The 6,007-nt window shown below is 43.2% G+C and overlaps 1 long non-coding RNA gene across 1 annotated transcript; it reads right to left on the bottom strand.

Annotated features, from left to right (window-relative positions):
* On the bottom strand, positions 1–6,007 carry LOC112558126. The gene is made up of 3 exons (XR_003098077.1): positions 2,759–6,007; positions 1,992–2,118; positions 1–1,102 (listed from the first exon to the last, which is right to left on the bottom strand). It is a non-coding gene; the product is annotated as an uncharacterized LOC112558126 (long non-coding RNA).

The following is a 6,007-nucleotide window of genomic DNA, read 5'->3' as shown; positions in this document are numbered from 1 at the left end:
ACCAGAGTGCGATTTTATTTTTAAATGAGTGGATGTAGATTGTTACAGAATACTTATTTCTCAAAGCTGAACAAATACTTCTTTTTCATTTGTATGATAAAAGCCATTGCAGTGCTCACCTAGAGTTTGAAAAGAGGTCATGAAATCAAATCCTGTGACATTATAAAAGTAGGCTAGCTGTTGTGATGATGATACTACTAGTAATAAAGCAGTACTGTTATATAGTGCTATTGCCATTAAGACACTGCACCTCACAATATGGAGATGTAAGAGACTGGAAGACTTGCCAGATATCGTGACCTCAGTCAGCAGGCATTTAGTTGTTCGTATGTTCGTAGTCTATTCGAATGATATGCGAGTATCATGTTAGCGTGTTACCATGGCGACTGAGTAAATACGCATGATTCAGGGTGTGATAACTGGTTTTGACTCCCGAGGTTCTTTCGAGCATGACTTTAACGAGGCTGCAAAAGATATAGAATGAGCTTGGGGTCGATCGTCAGAGCACGCAGTCAAATGCACATGTAAATCATGCAATGTATTTGCACCTAGTCACGAAATAAAGAATTCACGCCAGGGGAATCAACCTACACGAGAACCGCACCCAGACAGGAAGATCAATCCGCTTCTTGTTATGATGACAATAATGTCAAGAATAATGATCAATGAAAGAACCTGTCTCTACACAACACCTTGATCGAAGACTGACTGGAGACTTAACACGTGGCTACCAGGATGACCTCGAGTGGTTGGGCCTCCAAGGAGACTGTAGTCGGGGCCGCGGCAGTTAGGAGAAGCCCGGCTACCCTGGGTTTCCTGGAAACACTCCCCTCCACCCACAACCTCCTCCACTAACGATTGCGGTCATCACCAGAGGTGTTCAGCCGCCATCTTCGATAGCAGGATCTTGAAAGCGGGTGAGTGTGAGCACCCTTCGGGGACAGCTACTGGTGGTAGTCGGGGGCCACTTCGTGGAAGTGCGTTGACATCAGGCCAGGCTGTCACGGCGTCCGTTGTTGTCGATCTGTCGCTCATTAGCTGTTCATCATGAAGGACAGCAATTAACCGTCGTCAGACTAGATGAAGTGGAACAGTTGAATTCCTGTAAAAGCAAAATAAAAATAGCATATAAAATAAACAATAACACCATAATCAGCAACTAATGGCGTCAACATTGAAGGGTATTCAGCATGACTGTGTCTGAGTTCGAGGAATTCTGGGCCTACTATTTCTAGGAAACGGCAGGACTGATTTCCTTGCACGGCAAAATCAGACACAGAATGGCATGAGAATGGTAGGCTAGAGGACCATCTCTCGGTTAGAGGAGGGTGGCAGGGCAATAATCGGGTGAAACAAAAAAAAAAAAATGCTCTTCAAGTTTCCTGTAACAAGCAATCAAAGTGGGCTGGCCAAATAAGTTTTTCACGCCAATGTAGCTACTAAACATGAGTAAAAATGGCCGTGAGGGGCAGTAACTCGTCTAAAGTGACGACCGATGTGTGCTCTCACTCATCCCCCCCCCCCCCGCAGCCCACCTATTTGCTGGCATGACCTGACTGACCTGAGAAGACGTTCGCTGCTGACAAACTGTGGGGAGGGTTTTTCTAGCACCTGTCTGTTGATCTTTAGACATGTTCCTCTGTTCTCTCCCTCTCTGAGTCTTCTGTGACTGAGCCTGCAGTTGGTAATGACCGTTGTGTTGCCACTGTAGTGACGGTGTTGTTGCGGTGATGACGGTGTTGTTGGTGATGACGGTGTTGTTGCGGTGATGATGGTGTTATTGCTGTGACGACGGTGTGAGCGGGTTGTGATAGTGAGGACAGTGTCGGTTGGAAGCCGTGACGTCTGTCCCTCTCATTTTCTGGTCTGACACGTGACTGTCTGGCATTTAAAGGTACAAAACAGACTACAGCATACAAGTTTTTAAAAGTTTGTTCCAGTTTCGTCATTGAAGACATGCGCATGAAAGCAAGATTTGGAAAAGAACTCACTGACAAGACATTGAGCTGAGAGAAGACGAGGTGACTAACGACTTGTTGGAAAGTAGTGAGCGGCCATCACTGTCACTTTTATTAGCAGGGCGCTCCGCCAGAGACGAAATGTCTGTCAAAGTCCGTCCTGTAACATTATAAACGCCCTCTGTAACACATAACTCTGGTCATATGAAGACTGCACTGTCTCTAGCATAGCTACAACACAGTGAACACACCTCTGCCTTGAGAAATATACCAGTTGACATCGCATGGCTTGAAAATCTCGTTTGTCTGCAATATAATCATAGCTGTACGATTTGAAACCAGCATATCAGTGGGTTAAATTTATTGTTACAAGTCTGAAAGTGTTTACAAGCATAGCTCTGTGTATTTTGGAATACAGGGCCCAAAGTAGTTTTAAAAATACGTATTGTATATTTTTTTAAACATTTACGAAAACAACTTTTTGAAAATTTCTTCTCGCTCAACATTTACTGCATTCAGAATCTGTGCTATCTTGTTTACAAAACATAGTAATACGGTAGGCAGTTTTTTTAATAGTTTATTTCATATTACACCACATGATAAGAGACTTTTTTTTAGTGCATAACAGTGAGTAAAGACCACACACACACAAATGAATAAAAACTATTAATTTTCAAAATACTTTAAGTGTCTCATTCACTACAGAACTGAGTATCAGACAGTGGAAGCTGAACAGTAGCACACAGTTATTGCGGGCATTTTAATGACACTTCAAAAAACAGGGAAGAGAGATTGCTTACATCTGAAGACATTGCTGGGGCCTGAAGTCCCTGTCGAGTAAAAGCAAATGTTTGATGAAAGCCACTAAATCTGTAGTTTTTAAACCTGTCAAGTTTATAGACCCCCCTAAACAAACAAACAATGGTCTGCTAGCTATATCAACTGTATCACATGACAGAATACATATTAAAGGGGGACGAATGATTTATAGAGCTCAGAGGCTGGATTGTCGACAGGTGTCCGTGGCAAGCCCATAACTGCTGCTCCCTGTACCTGCTGGAGCGGGACGAGCTGCTTCTCTCACGTACATGTTTTGGTGACACAAAACAAACAAACAAAGAATAAATAAAAGTAAATAGTGATACAGACAGTAAAACAAACACTAGATTAAAAGCAGGCTGTGACCCTAGCTGTAATTATGACCTGACTGTGTACAGAGCTGGGCACGTGACGAGTAAATAAAAACAATTCTCCTTACACAGCTTTACTTAATGATGTCTTGTTGACAAAGTTTTAACACTAATTTGATTGTTTAATGTAATGTTGTCTTTAGTCTTACAGGGGGAAATGTGGGTCAATGTTGTGACCTCGGGCTGCTTTCAATCATTCTTTAGACTGAGCCTGTAGGCTCACTATAGGTGAAGACAAATTAGCAAATGTTCTGCTCAGTTACATTTGGCTGAGGGACCCAGCAGTAAAATATACTAACACCACAAGGGCAAGACAAAGGTGGCATTTTTCTCTCAGCCACAAGAAGGTGAGACATGCACACATACATCCTGACCTTTCTGATGAGTTTCAAAATGCCAGATCATTCTGAGGGCTTCCTCAAACAACCCTCGCCCGTTATATTACCCCTTGTAACGAATAAATCATCTGTTATGCAGTGCAAGCGCCAGTCATTCCGTGAATTCCCCTCAAATGAGCCATTTATAGTTTCACTTTTGCTTTTCTTGTTTTCCAGGAATTTAGTTATTTTCACTTTCAGGCAGCAGACCGTCCAAACCGTCTAACAGCATATCTCACTGTAAGACTAAGACAACCATGTCCAGAATTAGATTCTAAGGCGGCCATTACTTTGGTAGACATTAAGATAGTCATGTAGATAGTAAGATTCTAAGACAAGCATTATAGAAGCCAGCAAGACTCGAAGACAGCCATTACAGTCAGTAAGAGTGATACATATACACGGTCACTTGGATAGTCATTACATAGACTACTACAACTACACGCACACGCGCGCCTACACACTTCCACTCATTTCTCCGTAATCTGATATTCATCATGAAGGAAGTGTGTACTGAATGATAGTAGGACAAGCGTATGATGTTATCTACACTACACCAGGGGCTTACTCTTAGGTACGATCGACTCGTCTTTACTTCTCACAGACCTCTTTGTGTCCTATTAATTTACTGTATGACATAAAACATATTCAGTTGTATGAATACACAGTATACACACGTCACTCTTTTCTGCCCTCGTGTTGATTGTGATAAGAACTGTTGCTAAGAGACATGCACGGTCACGCATGGTGAAAGACGCGATCGATTTATTTTTGCGCTCGAAGAACCACAAGGAATAATGAAAAAAAAAATGGTGAGAGTGGGAGGGGAGAATATTCAGATTTCTTCCGTGTATATAATTACACAGGTTCCATGTCGAGCACCAAGCTCTTCTTCGGAAACAGCACCGTCACTCGCTTCCTCAGAAAACTCACGCTCGCAGATCACGTGGCTAGACCCCCGAGCACTGATTGGTTATGGCTGCACGTGAACCCATCAAGCCAGCGAGTAGTAGTTCGATTACTGATTAGCGGACAACCTGCTTCCGTTCCTGTTAAAGAAAAAATCGTTATTACGAGATTTAAACATGCATCCGCATCACGTTTTGGAGAGAAGAAAGCTGAACAGCTGGCGGCCCAGGCTAACAGGATAACAAAAGAAACTGCGAAGCACGTGAACGCCAACTTCCTGCCGGCAACTCATCACGTACCAACAATACATTGCTGACGTCACCAAACGCCGTCGTTGGCGGCGTTTTTCCTCATTAACGTCCGTAAACTGGCAAACTTGCACAATCCTAGTGGTCAGCTTGTTGTCATGGCCACGAAATGTGGCTGACGTGTTATTCACACCAGTTCAGCTGGGCACTGGCTGACTGTCGCACATCATTCCAAGAAAAAGCTGCTTTGTAAATTATTTGTCCTAACATATTCTGAATTGTTATTGTGCGATTATTCTGTGATGGCTAAAAATACTCCCAGGGCTTATAGCCAATAAATAAAATGTTTCCAGGAAAGCCAGCTGAAGATTACAATCATTCTAAAGGCTTATAGTGTTATGTAATAAACACAATTATGAAATATCGTGTATTGTAGTAAAAACAATTAGTCTGGGAAAGCAAACATCACATTATGATAATTCTAGGAATAACTATAATGAGCCGTTGTTATGGTGTCTCGCTATTTTTGTAAGCGCCATCTTTGACGAGTGTTCACTACCACGCATGTGTGTGCGTGCATGCTTCTCTCTCACGCACACCGACGCACACACACACACACAGAGAACTATGACAGCAAGGCTGTTGTGTGGGATATTTCAAACTTTTCATGCCAGCTTTTCTATGAGCTGTTAGCGGATATTTTAGCAATTATAAATGACCACATTTCTGCGAAATAATGGGCAACATTTCTACTACCCTACTTAACTTTCGAGAATTTTCTACGAACTGTTTGCGGATATTATTAGTATCTTTATCTATCGGCATTTCTGTTGAATGTTCAAGTACCATAGTGTTCTAAAAAAAGTTAATGCAACATGTTACGATCTAAAGGTACACGTCTGTCACCCGGGGTCGTTTGGTCTATAGCTATAGCTTACCACACTCATACAACCATAGCTACTGCCTGAGTTATAACGTACTAGGATTTTTATAGTCATAGCTACATAAGTAGTATAGGCATGTTGCATCCAACCCCCATTTGGGGAGCCGGAAGGGGAGCCGTGACGTCACCGCCGCCATCTTGCCGGAAGTCGGATGGGGGCGGCCATCTTGTCGGCCATCTTGCCGGAAGTCGCATGGGGGCGGCCATCTTGATGATGTCATATCCGTGGCGGCCATCTTGTCAGCCATCTTGCGGAAGTCGCATGGGGCGGCCATCTTGATGATGTTCATATCCGCGGCAGCCATCTTGTCAGCCATCTTGTCGGAGAGTCTCATGGCGCGGCCATCTTGTCATGCCCCTTCCTCCCCCTTACCACGATGAC

Source organism: Pomacea canaliculata, linkage group LG1 (genome assembly GCF_003073045.1).
Source record: "Pomacea canaliculata isolate SZHN2017 linkage group LG1, ASM307304v1, whole genome shotgun sequence".
Taxonomy (NCBI): domain Eukaryota; kingdom Metazoa; phylum Mollusca; class Gastropoda; order Architaenioglossa; family Ampullariidae; genus Pomacea; species Pomacea canaliculata.
This window is presented reverse-complemented; position numbering and strand designations above follow the sequence as displayed.